The following is a 13,617-nucleotide window of genomic DNA, read 5'->3' as shown; positions in this document are numbered from 1 at the left end:
TTTATATTTCTCTTGGATTATTCATTGAGTGCCTTTTGGGAAAAATGTTACTTAAACATATCATTTAAAAATATATACTAGAGAAACTCCTCAGAATGATGCCAGTCTAAATTGTGATGAATGTAACTTCCTACCTTCTAACTTAAATTGATCTTTTCACACATTCACATTTTTTTAAGTGTTTATACTTTATCTGATACAGAGCCTTGAAATTCATTTATTTCTGAAAGTAGTATTTACCAAGTGCCTGAGATAAAGACATGGTATATCATGGTTTTTTTTTTTCCTATATATCATGTGCAATCATGGCACATCACAAGTACTTCAAAAAGTGCTCAAGATGGGAAGGGGGTATTGGTTCAGTTGGCTGTCATGTCTACACGAAGGAAACAGAATGGTTAATGCAAGAGTTAGAAGTGGGCAATGTCTTAGATGATGAATATGATTTTGACCAGCAGGATATAAAGGTGAGAAATGAAGAAAGAGTAGAATGGACCATTCAGTCAGAGGGCTTGCTTGAACAAAGGAAGAAAGGTAAAAACAAACAAACAAAAAAATATAGGATGTACTCAGGCAACTCCAAATAGGCCTATTTGGCTAGAAGGTATCACATGTATAAGAAAGTTGTAATAATTAGCCTAAAAAGCTTATATATATATTACCAAGGGATGAATGACAGGTAGAGGAATCTATACTTAATCTTGTAGATAAAGGAATCCTTAAAATGTTTTCAAATAATAGATCTATGTAATCAAAGCTAGATGATGACTCTCTGGAAAGGGTGGGTCAGATAGGAGAGAGTACAGAGGTAAAGGACCCACGGAGATGATAACTTTGGACTTGATTATAACAAAGTTGGGTGTCTTTGTTTAAATCTGAACTGATGCCCTTGACTCTTATAATATTCTCTTCTCCTTATACATATATACACATGTCACTTTTATGTCTATTTTCTGAAAAGTAGACTGTTGAGTGAGAAATGGTTCCTTTGTATTCTTGGGCCATTTCATAACAAGCAGAGAAGCCAAAACTTTCTGGGATAAAGAGATCTTTAATGATATGTAACAAATTAGATTGTGAAAGGTCAGGAAAATATATTTTTTTTTCATTGAAAATGAAAGACATCTGGGCTTTCCATCGTATATATTTTACATGGTTAGGACTAGGCTAACTGATAATTTTAGGGGCAATTTGCAGTAAAACATAAGACTTTTAAGCTTGTTATATGCTACATATATTTTAAAAATCAGAGTTGGAGACTTATAACTATGTTCTCTTAAGATTGAGATGATAGTCTTTTCTGAGGATTTTTATGTCAAGAACAGGAACATATTTTAAGAAATAATCTTCTCAGGTTGGCACTATGAATTTCTAAAAACTAGATACAAGACCATCTTAGATTCCTATGGCAAGTAGGCATTCCAGTATTATATTCTCTGCTTGATCAATAGTTTGAAAGTGTGAGAATTGTATATTTTGGCTTACTGGCTCCAAGTATCTATCACTGGAGGTTTAAAGTTAACATCTAAGTGCCTGTTACAAAAAGAGCAATGTTGTGGGCATTCTTTTTCTGGAAATTTAGATCCTTCAACCTACATTCCATGGAAGCATGCTTAAGAATTTAACATCTGGAAGGAGCATAAGATACGTTCTTGGCCAGTTTTCTGAATGTATGCTTTGTGGAACACGAGTTCCTTAGATGGCCTGTAAATAAGGATTTCTGAGGGCACCTCTGTATCTTGCACCCCTCACCCTGAAGATACACATGAGTCTTAGCATATTGAAGGGTCTGGGATTTTGCCAGTGATGAAGGCAGTTTGGCTTTTTATAACCCAGAGATTCTCAAACTTATTTGATCATGTATCTGTGTTTATGTATGTGTATATGCACACATGTGTCCAAGAGTTCATTTGGTAAATTAACATCTTCTGTCACTCATGTTGTTTAGAATATACTTTCGGAAACTAATTGCTCCATCTCTTTATGGGAAACTGAAACCAAGGAAGGTTTATTTCTCTCTGCAGGTCACACAGCTCTTGGCAGAAATGTGAACCTATTTTTCAGTTCCCATATTGCCACTTCCGTTTTCAATGATCGCGTGGATCCATAGGTGATGTAGCACTGGCATTGTTGTAATTCTCCTCCTGTTTCTTGGTTACTAGAAACTTCCCTTCCATCAGTTAACTTTTCACTCAGATGAACTCACAGATGAGCCACACCATCCTAATGACAAACTCTTTGGCTTAATTCTGCTGTGCTTAGTGCTAGAGACTGGAGTCCATCACCTCCATGTTGAATTTTGCCCTGCTCTTGCCTCTTCCATTATTCCTGTACCCACATATGACCACAGTCAGGGTTCTGGACTGCGCCTTTAATTGCTGAATGTAATTATTCATCCCTTGCAAGCTCCATTTGTGAATCACTAGTGCTATATGCTTGCTTTTTCCTCCTGTTCCTGTTTGTCATTTTTATCACTTCCATGATGCTTCCAACTGAAGATTAATAGGGACAAAGTAAGACAGATCAGACTTAGAGAATGAGTTAGTTTTACTTAGCACCTATGCTCCTAAGAGCTTTAATTTGGGAGAAAGAGGTCAGGGTTGGAGGTTAAAAAACAAATAAATAGAACTAAAACCTTAAAAAGAATCCATGAGAGAGAGTAGAAAGAGAGATAACAGTGAGCCAGAAACTCAGTTCTCTTATAGGCTCTACCTCTTACTAAATGTGTGAATTTGTTCAAGACACTTAATCTCTCTGACCTCAGTTATCTCACCTGTAAAACAAATGAATTGGATTAAACACTCTCCGATCTCCTTTTTAGCTCTAACTTCCTGTGAGTCTATGATCTTGGAGCGTTAATTGTCCGTGTCCTGATCTCTATGGATAATCAAGATTTGGCTGCGCTTGTTCAGACTGACAGCATCTTGATGGACTGGCCTGGAAAGAGAAGGAAAAGCAGAGGCTCTGTTCATGTTTTGACAGCCTTCCAAGCTACACATTTTATTTCATTTAATATTGCAGAGTTAAAATCACCTTACTGTTTGTGTTAGAGTATTTTAAAGCCTGTTATTTCACAGGACACCACTTCTTAATTTTTGGAGGGTTCTGGGTGAGAGAGAAGAATATGGTACTTGAAAGAGTGTCATTGTGTTGGAGAAATAACATAGCAACAAGAAAGCAAAAAGTAAACTGGTCTCCCAAAGAGCTCTTTGCAGACCTTACTTATAATGCCAAATGCAATACAGGACATGAACTGTCTCCATGGGAAAGATGCTGTAGAAAGAGACGTGCACTAGAATGTATACATAGGCATGATTCTGTTTAAGTTATTGACACCATGTATGGCATAACCATTTTTCCCTTTGGGAAAACCATACTGCCATATTAGTCAAGTAATCCTCCCTGGAGAGTAGAACAAAGAAACTCAGCCCCTCTGGACCATGTCAGGGGTTCTAAAAATTAGGGAAGATCATCAAACAGATTAACTGCAGGACAGATTTAGTTAGAGCAGTTGCATGCTCTGTTCTATAAATGAACATATGTTCAATTCTGCAGTGATAGTCAGGAGGTTCTTGACTTATTCTCCATACAGATACTTCTTTCTTAAATTGAAGTATAGTTGATTTACAGTGTTTCAGGTGTACAGCAAAGATATTCAGTTATGTCATTGTTGTTGTTCAGTTGCTCAGTTGTGTCCAACTCTTTGTGACCCTATGGACTGCATGCAGCATGCCAGGCTTCCCTGTCCTTCACTGTCTTCCAGAGTTTGCCCACATTCATGTCCATTGAGTTGGTGATGACATCCAACCATCTCATCCTCTGCTGCCCTCTTCTCCTTTTGCCTTCAATCTTTTCCAGTATCAAGATTCAGTTATATATATACATACAGAAGCTCAACATTCATAAAACTAAGATCATGGCATCTGGTCCCATCACTTCATGGGAAATAGATGGGGAAACAGTGGAAACAGTGTCAGACTTTATTGTCTTGGGCTCCAAAATCACTGCTGATGTTGATTGCAGCCATGAAATTAAAAGACGCTTACTCCTTGGAAGGAAGGTTATGGCCAACCTAGATAGCATATTTAAAAGCAGAGACATTACTTTGCCAACAAAAGTCCGTCTAGTCAAGGCTATGGTTTTTCCAGTGGTCATGTATGGATGTGAGAGTTGGACGGTGAAGAAAGCTGAGCGCTGCAGAATTGATGCTTTTGAACTGTGGTGTTGTAGAAGACTCTTGAGAGTCCCTTGGACTGCAAGCAGATCCAATCAATCCATCCTAAAGGAGATCAATCCTGGGTGTTCATTGGAAGGACTGATGTTTAAGCTGAAACTCCAATACTTTGGCCATCTCATGCGAAGAGTTGACTCATTGGAAAAGACCCTAATGCTGGGTAGGATTGGGGGCAGGAGGAGAAGGGGATGATAGAGGATGAGATGGTTGGATGGCATTACCGACTCGATGGACATGGGTTTGGGTAGACTCTGGGAGTTGGTGATGGACAGAGAGGCCTGGCGTGCTGCAATTCATGGGGTCACAAAGAGTCGGACACGACTGAGCAACTGAACTTAACTGAACATACATGCTCTTTTTCAAATTCTTTTCCATGACAAGTTATTATAAGATATGTATACAGTTCCCTGTGCTATACAGTAGGTCCTTGTGTTTTATTTTATGTACAGTAGTGGGTATCTGTTAATCCCAAATTCTCAATGTATCCCTTCCCACCCCCTTTCCCCTTTGGTAACTATAAATTTTTTTAGTATAATACTAGAAATTTCCTATCTTTGAACTCCTAGGACAACTCTCAACATGTCCTTTCTTTCCTGGGAGTTTTGTGCAGTGCTCGTTCTAAGTTCTTCATTCTATCCCTCAGTGGGCAGTGATGAGAAGGATGTGCTTGAAAGGGAGAGGAATCCCATTGCTGAAGGCTGACGTCTCACTGTAGCCCTCTTACTTTGCATCTAGTTCTCCCAGCTTCTCAATGAAAGCAGCTAACTTGGGGAGAGAGAAAGTGAGGTTTCCTTGAATAGACATTTGTTTGCACATACAATACTAAACTGGGATTGCTGGCCCATGCTGTTTTGCATCAGCAGATGCTTTAAAAATGCAGTGAAAACATCTTATAGAGTGAAAACCTATCATTTGTAAAGCTGCAAAGAGAGAGCTTTGTTTGCCCACACAGCATTTCTCAATGGAACCCCTGAGGCTATGAGTTTTTCAGGACAAGTTTCAACTCTGCTTAGCGCACACTTATTGTGCTAAGGAGAAAAGGCCCAAAGAAGCAGGGCATACTATTGTGAATCTTGTAAAGACTGCACGAGTTTAAGATCTCGGTCCATCTGGCTTTGAACCAGAGCCAATTCACAATTACCTGTGATCACAAAGACAGAGTGTAGACAAATTAAAATGGAATCCACATAATCTCTTTCTGACATTGAAAACGCCACCCTCACCGTCCCTTACTTAGTTATTTGCAACAGCACCTTGCAAGTAGCAACAGTTATATATTTGAGTTTTGGAATGAGATTCTAGCCAACAAGAAAAATGGTCTAAGTTTAGATAATAAGAATGGGCTTGCTGTCCAATCCAAACATAATCAGGCTGTATTTTGCCAGAGCCATTTTTTTTTTTAATTGGAGAATAATATTGTGCTGGTTTCTACCATAAAACAACATGAATCAGCTACAAGTAAACATATGCCCCCTCTCTCTTAAACCTCCCTCACACCTCCCCCCATCCCATCCCACCCCTTTAGGTTGTTACAGACTATGGCATTGAGTGCCCAGTGTTGTACAGCAACTTCCCATTAGCTGTCTATTTTATATATGGTAATGTATATGTTTCAATACTACCCTCCCAATTCATCCCACCCTCTCCTTCCCCTGCTATGTCCAAAAATCTGTTTTATATGTCTACGTATCTATGTTGCCCTACCAATAGGTCCATAGTACCATTTTTCTAGATTCCATATATATGCATTAATATATTTGTTTTTCTCTTTCTGACTTTCTTCACTCTGTATAACAGGCTCTAGATTTATCCACCTCACTAGAACTGATTCAAACTGATTCATTTTTATGACTGAGTAATATACCATTGTATATATGTACCACTACTTCTTTACCCATTCATCTGTCTATGAATATCAAGGTTGCTTCCATGTCCTAGCTATTGTAAATAGTGCTGTAATGAACACTGGGGTACAGGTGTCTTTTTGAATTATGGTTTTCTCAGGGTATATGCCCAGTAGGGGGATTGCTGGGTTACATGGTCATTTTATCCCTAGGTTTTTAAGGAATCTCCTTACTATTCTCTGTGGTGGCTGTATTAATTTACATTTCCACCAACAGTAAAAGAGGGTTCCCTTTTCTCCACACCCTCTCCAGCATTCATTGTTTTGATCATGGCTATTTTGACTGGTGTTAAGTGATACCTCATTGTAGTTTTGATGTGTGTTTCTTTAATAATGAGTGATGTTGAGCATCTTTTTATGTCTTTGGTGGTCATTTGTATGTCTTCCTTGGACAAATGTCTGTTTAGGTCTTCTGCCTATTTTTTGATTGGGTTATATGTTTTTCTGGGATTGAGCTGCATGAGCTGCTTGTATATTTTGGAGATTACTCTTTTGTCAGTTTTTTCATTTGCACTGTTTTTCTGCCATTCTGAAGGTGGTTCTTTTTATTCCCAGGGCCATTTTTTTAAAGGGAGAAAATTTAAAAAGTTACAGTATTACCCACATCAAAATTTTCTTAATTAGTTAACAAAAATAGACTGTGGATTGCATATGTTTGGGATTTTTTTAATGCAACTTCTTCCAGTCATTTGGGAATATAATTTTTTCATGATTCTTTTGTATTCATTATATTCCCTATTCTTCTAATTTCCTATACTTCTTTTATTAAGCCCACATCTAATCTTTTTGTGTATCTGCAGCACCACACATGTCTGAGGGGTATAGAGAGGCTGGATTAGATACTTCAAATGAAGATAGATATGTAAATTACTTTTGTGAGTTGGAGATAGAAATAATCCACACATAAGACTGTGATAGTTCTCAACCCCCTTCTTGATCTGTGAGTTGGATGGTTCCCAATCTAGCAGTTTTACATTGATTGTGTTCATGTATATAAATTTTGCAATTTTTAGCTTTTTAACACAGATTTTAATTGTATTAATGCTGGAATTTACTTCTAGCTTCTGCAGTAGAAGCATTATGAAGCTAGTATGAAGCTGAAACAAAACTTCCTTTGTGGGAATGCATGGTGAGAGAAAATATTGAATAAGAACAATGTTTTGATGTCATGTTGCACATGGCAGTACTTTGGGCAAAAGGCGCTGAAATGTAGATGATTATGGAAATAACTTGATATTTACAGCTGAACTCTGGGACTTCAAAAAAGAAGAAGATAGACTCAAAAAAAAAACAAGAAAAAAGGAATATCACTTTGGAGATTTGAAAATAATTTAAGTGAAAAAAATAAAAAGCAAAGACTCATTTCCTTGAGCTTTAGACCAGAACAATGCATGTGTTTCACATGCTTTTCCTCCAAACGTTAAATCATCATTGTGAAGATGACGTTGACTGCATACCTTAGGACTTTGACAAGAAGGCAGGTACAAAGCCCAGAATGTATTAGAAAGTAATGCCACCAGGTTTTAAGTGCTGAGCATGAAGTGAATCTAGACCAGCCCAGCTCTTCACATCCACAGTGCCAAGCCTCTAGTGCAGTTTCCTGCCACCACACTATTGCTGATTTCTGGTGGGCAAATAGAATAAAATGGTGCATGAAATAACCCTATCTCTAAGAGTCGGACACGACTGAGCGACTGAACTGAACTGAAAGCATATAGCGAGCAGCTTTATACTTCATGGTTTTAAAAAGTAGATTGTTATAGACTAGAGCAAAAGATTTGCAGAGCTAATGCCTCTTGGAAGAAAGAATCTGTAATGTTTGCATTCCTCCAAGGCCTAAGAATCTTAAATTTGAGAGAAGTGGGCAAAAGCATTCTTAAATGCTTAAAAAACTCTTAAAGGCAAGAGTTTAACAATTTTGGGAGGCCAAATCATGTGTGAAGTCACTTCAGTCATGTCTGACTCTTTGTGACCCTATGGACTATAGCCCACCAGGCTCCTCTGTCCATGGAATTCTCCAGGTAAGAATACTGGAGTGAGTTTCCATGGCCTCCCCCAGGGGATCTTCCTGACCCAGGGATCGAACCTGCATCTCTTAGGTCTCCTGCATTGGCAAGCGGATTCTTTACCTCAGCGCCTCCTGAATTTGTGTTTAGTAAATAGGTTTCAGAACACCTCGAGTTCCATTGCAGCTTCTTGTATTTATTTATTTTTTTTAAACACTGCATCCTCAATATCAAAGATGGTACTTATAGCTGTTTTTAATTTTACCCTTAGAATCTACTTGAATATTAGTAAGTGAAACTCAGTCATTGAGATGAATCATTTCTTATCTCCTGTCATGAACTTTGGATAAGAGGGTTATCTAATTTTTTTCTTTTTCATGTGTATGTCTGTGTATATATATATGTGTGTATATATATATATATATATATATAGAAGTGAAACTCTTTTCAGTATTAAATATTGGACTTCCCTGGTGGTCCAGTGATTAAGACTCTACCTTCCAATACAGAGGGTGTGTGTTCAATCCCTGGTCAAGGAACTAAGATCCCACATGCTGCGTGGTGCAGCCAAAAAGTAAAAAATAAAATAGATTAGGGTTACCCAAAAAGTAAAAACAATAAAATAAAATAAATATTATAAAAATGCATTTGCCATTTAAATTCATCAAAAGTTCCACATGAAAGCATTGGTGTGTATGGGGGAGAGAGGATACATTTTATTGTTTTCCCTGATAGAGAAATTATCAGAAGTTTGGAGCCATAATGAGTTGGTAGTCTTTAGTCAATCGTGAAATCTTTACACAACCTATCATCAATTTCATAAAATAAAAAATGACTTAGAATGTTTCATGAAAGACTTCTCAACTGCATGCGTACATACTAGAAGTTGAGGACTATTGAATACACATTTTAGGGAACAGATCTCTATCCTTCACCTAATTTGCAGTTTGTTGGAAGAAATAACTTCTCAGGAGACTATTCCTCTTTTGCATTCATATCTGCTTTTTCCTACATTTCTTGTACCCTCTTTTGTGTCACCTCTTCCCTAGAGTGACCCTGATGCTCTGTATGGCACTGCCAGGGGTCACTCAGAAACATTCAGCTGTTTTCTCCCATGCAGCAGGTCATCCAGAAAGAGTTTGGATTCTATACACATCAACCTGGGGCACAGTTGACTGCAGGCTTCCCTTGAATCATATGTTTGGCTCTTTTGGTGATATTTGGAAGAATGTAGGTGCCCAGGCAATGAATCGCCCTCCTGCTCTCTATCATCCAACTTCAGCGTAGGACTCCTGTGTTATTTCTTTCCTAAGCATAAATGTAAGGCAGAGCCTTGTGATCTCTTGGCCGTGTCTTTAAAATTCAGAAAAAATGGGCATCCTTATCTCAGAATTTGGAGTCCCTGAAACAGATTCATGATATTACAATAGAACATATAGCCTCTTTCAGAGATTGGGATTAGTATATATACACTATTCTACATAAAATAGGTAAGCGACAAAGACCTACTATATACCACAGGAAACTATACTCAATACTTTGTAATAACCTATAAGGGAAAAGAATCTGAAAAAGAATTTGTGTGTGTGTGTAACTGAAACACTGTGCTATACACCTGAAGCTAACATAATATTATAAATCAACTATATTTCAATAAGAATATAAATATTTTAAAAAGTGACAGAAGCTACCAAGTATAAAATAGATAAGCAACAAGGACATAGTGCATAGCACAGGGAAATACAGCCATTATTTTGTAATAACTTTAAGTGGAGTATAATCTATAAAATTTCTAATTACTTTGCTGTATACCTGAAGCTAATTTAATATTGTATATCAACTATATTTCAATAAAACAATAAACAATAGTGTAAAAAAAAAAGAAAAAATATATATGTAGCCTAATTCTTAAGCACTGTGAATCTTGGCTGCCTCAGAATTCTTAGCTGTTGGCAGCATGATACCTCTCTTAAGTGGTGCAGTGCCCATGGCCCCCTGACACATACATGGAAGTGATTTATCATTACACTGGTACTGCCTCTTGCCCCTGCCAATAAAACCAGAGAGCAGATAGAATGACTGACTGATATCATATTTCCTTTCCACTTTTGCTGCTCTCTGCAAATTAATTCATTTCATGAAAGGAAGAGAGGGTGACCTAGATGAAAGAAAGAGGGACTGCTCTTCACTAGACACTCAAAGCAGACAATGTCCTGATACTTGGCGTCTTCCCATGAATCTGAATGCTTGTGTGGCACCTTGAATGGTAAATCTTTTCTCAAAGTTTTCAATTTACATCCAGAATGCCTTGTCTTTATTCATTAATGCTTTAACCTTCTTCATTCCCTAAATTCTACTTTTAGTTACTCAGTTGTCCTTGAATTGCACTCTTCCCTCTATTCCCCAAGGGCTCCATTTCTCTGAATATTTTCCACAACCATTTATTTTTTGTTTCCAACCTAGACCTGAGAGCTGTTTGCTATAGAGTGTCTTGTTCTCAGCTCTCAAGCATCTTATGGCTGATCAAGATTTATCCCTGACCATTCATTCTTCTCCAGTTGACATTGATTCTAGGTTGGTCAGTGGATCATCAAGAAGGACACGGTTCTGAGAGCCATGGCTCAGAGAATGGTATGGATAGGGAAGGTATAGGACTAGGGAAATTTAGAGAATCTCTGAGAATTCAGGTCACCAGTGTCTGGGACTAAAATCTAGATCCTTAGTTCAAGGGATGAAACCTAAAGATAGATAATTTGCTGGGACCTCCTTTCTTTGCATTATCCTTTGAAGCAGCTACAACTCCCAACTGGGACATCCTAAGCCAAAAGCTTTTATGGGTCCAGATTTGAGCCAGTCATCCACTGTATGTCTTTGCAGGAGAAATACTGGTGGGATGGAAATGTCAGTGGCTGTGTTTTTAAAATTTTTTATTTTTGTCTGTGCTGGCTCTTCATTGCTACCTGAGAGTTTTCTCTGGTTGCAGCAGGTGGGCTTCTCATTGCAGTGGCTTCTCTTGTTGCAGGACACAGGCTCTAGGGCATTGGGCTCAGTAGCTGTGGTGCATGGGCTCAGTTGCTCTGTGGCACGTGGGATCTTCTAGGATCAGGAATCAAACTTGTGTTTTCTGCATTAGCAGGTGGATTCTTTACCACTAGATCACCAGGGAAGCCCAGTAGCCGTGTTTTTTAATGGCAACCATAGAACTATAGCTCAGGCGTGAGGACTTCCCAGGCTAAATAGAAATAGACCCTTTATACTGACTAGGAAAAGCTACTGGTTTACACAAAAGTCACTTAGCTACGACCCAGAGCACAGTTCTCTTTTAATCTTACTTTTGCTATGTCCACTTTTAAGTGACAGTTAAGGGGCAAACTGAACTGGCTACACATGAACAGTGTAAGTTAACCCAACCCTTCCTTCACTTCATATGCATCAGTTAACATAGGGGGATATTAAAACTTAGTTTTTGATCAACTCTGTTTGACAAATTTAAGTGAAGCAAATACCCCTTTCATCTACCTCTAAATTATAATCTGGTTTTAGTTGGATGTGCAAAAAGTAGCAACAATTTCATTCTCTACAATGATATTCTTTCCATGTATTTATTCTTTAGAGTGAAGTATAGAAATATGTTACTTTAAGCATCCCTTGCTAAAAATAACAGCAAGAAAATTGACCTTTCTGCTTCTAAATGAGCGAAGAATTTTCTCCATCTTAGTTAGGTCAGGGCTGAATTCTCAAAAATGTTTATCTATACTATCTCCCCAATCATTATATGACAAGCATTATTTTATAAATCAAGAGCTTATACTCAAATTATACACATTGAATTGTAATTTATTTTAATATCCAAAACTGAAAATAATTTTTGTAGTGGGCAAAACCCCAGATGTATTTTTATCAGTCACTTCTTTCACTTAATGTCTAAAGCTTTATGTATTTAAGGATAATTTTATCCATGTGTTTCTCATTTATTTACACTTAACTCATCAGTATGTTTCATATGAGTTGTTTGATGTCCAAAAAAAGTCTTTTTAACCATTTTATGTGCCTATGAAATGGGAAGTTATTTTATGCCAAAAAAGTAAATTGCTCAAAGCCTATCATCTCATTGCTAGCAAATATTTATCTCTGAAAGTTCATGATTGATTTAAAAATCTGAACAAGAAATTTCTGAATAGTTCTAGATTGATCAATATAAAGCATGTCATTTTCTATAGACAGTCTTGTGTGTTCAGGGGCTTTGGTACTTAAATACAGCCTTGTTTAAAGAAAGAATTTGGGGTCAAGGACTTCATACGGAAATATATGTCAAAGTGAAAGTGAAGTCGCTCAGTCATGTCCGACTCTTTGCGACCCCATGGACTATAGCCCACCAGGCTCTTCCACCCATGGAATTTTCCGGGCAAGAGTACTGGAGTGGGTTGCCATTTCCTTCTCCAGGGGATCTTCCCGACCCAGGGATTGAACTGTGGTCTCCCACTTGCAGGCAGATGCTTTACCATCTGAGCCACCAGGGAAGTACCAGATTCAAAATATACGTCAAGACACTGGCTATTTCCATGCAACTCTTTGCTGGTGTCATTGATGAACCCAGCTCACCAGTAAGATTTTTCTTTTTCCATGTGGTTGTCTCAGTCTGTTCAGGCTGCCATAACAAAATACCATAGACTGGGTGGCTTCCACAGCAGAAATTTATTCCTCACAGTTCTGGATGCTGGAACGTCCAAGATCAAGATATGGCAAGGTGACTTTCTGGTGAGGACTTTTTCTGGCTTACAGACAGCTGTCTTCTCACTGTGTCTTCATATGGTGGAGAGAGAAAGAACAAGAGAGTCATAGAGCACTCTCTGGTATCTCTTCTCTTGAGGATGTTAACCCTTTTAGATCAGAGCCCGTCATGTTTATGGCCCCATTTAACTTTAGTTAACCTCCATAAAGGCCCTATCTCCAAATATAATGACATTGGGAGTTGGGACTTCAACATGTCAATTTGAGGCAGTGGGGGACACAAACATTCAGTCCATAACAGTGGTCACTGGTTAGAAAGAAAGAAAGAAACCTTTTCAGGCATCTTATCAGTGAATTTTGTATCTGGCATTTCATAGGTGCCTCATCTTCTGTGCCCTTTTAGCCTTCAAAGTTACAGAGAAACAAGACTCTTTGAGAGTATTTATTTTATCATGTTGATGTAGTAGAGGTTTGTCCATTCATTCCACCCACTGAGTAGGCAATCTTGGAGGATGGGTATTGTACATTTCTTGCAGTGGGCAGGCTAGTAAGCAAACTGGAGAGTGTAGGAGATGTTATTGAGGTCTGACCATTCTTGTTTGGTCCACCTGAATTAACCCATGCGCAAGTGCAATGTGGATTTAATGTCCCCAGGGGGCCACATTTCATCCATAGGGATGAGGTGCTTCAGCTCCCACACCATCTGGTGTGATGGTCCTGAAATATTTTCCATATAATTTCTC

This window comes from Giraffa tippelskirchi, chromosome 1, assembly GCF_054371585.1.
Source record: "Giraffa tippelskirchi isolate mGirTip1 chromosome 1, T2T-mGirTip1v1.2.pri, whole genome shotgun sequence".
Classification (NCBI taxonomy): Eukaryota; Metazoa; Chordata; class Mammalia; order Artiodactyla; family Giraffidae; genus Giraffa; species Giraffa tippelskirchi.
Note: the sequence above shows the minus strand (reverse complement) of the source record.